Here is an 891-nt window from a genome sequence, read left to right as displayed (position 1 = left end):
AAGAAGGGAAGAGAGAGAGAAGGGGTCTAGAAGACTGGTTTTGTTTGTGACACCTTAGGGGGTCACATGTCACACGCTGGCCCACACTGGCTGGCCAGTGGGGTCCATGGGGGGGAAGGGTCATCCCCAGGTGTGAACCGTGAGGAACTGTGGGGTGTGAATTCCTTTGTCCAGTGGAGCAAAGAAACATTTGGTCTATTGAATCACTGAGTCCCAACAGTCCCCCCTTTGTTGTCAGGATGCCACCTGACGTGTCATCCTGAGAGCATAATGTATAGTCCATTTGTCAGTTCATTCAACGGGTAACATCCGGGCATTTGTCAACACTATCTATCTTGGCTAAGCAAGAACAATCAGGTTACAAAGCAGAGTTCAGATAATAACCACAAGGATCGAAAGTGTAAAACAACTAACATGTTTCCTAGTTACTCATGGTGTTAGTGAGGACTGGAAAGTCAGTGATGTTAGTTTGTTAAGGTGGGATATAGAGGGTGGCACCTAGAATGACAAGATTTGGAGTGTCTGGGTGAGTGTGCCATGTATATGCAGTGTCCTAAACTTGTATCTGATTTGATTCAGAATTTAGTTTGCTGCTGCTGCTGCTGCTGACAAACCCATTGAGTCCATCTGGAAGAGTGTAGGGTACCCTGAGCCTACTTACTGTCAGTACTCAGTGCGGCGAACTCTGGAGCGCCGGTGCTTTAAGTTTTCTTTAACCTGTGGCACAAAGCTGTAGCACTTTGAGTAGCTGAAGGAAGAACATTCAGAGGCATTGTCACTGTCTGAATTAACATGGTCAGAGATGACGTGGTCATTGTCTGGTCCTGTGTCTGAGCCAGAATTTCTGCGTAAGGCCGTCTCCTGCTCCTATTGTGGGAGTGCCTATCTCTA

Source organism: Seriola lalandi, unplaced genomic scaffold (assembly GCF_002814215.2).
Source record: "Seriola lalandi dorsalis isolate HSWRI2012SDOR001 ecotype SW California unplaced genomic scaffold, Sedor1 jcf7180002054924, whole genome shotgun sequence".
NCBI classification, from domain to species: domain Eukaryota; kingdom Metazoa; phylum Chordata; class Actinopteri; order Carangiformes; family Carangidae; genus Seriola; species Seriola lalandi.
The sequence above is the reverse complement of the archived record's forward strand: the minus strand, read 5'-3'. Positions refer to the sequence as shown.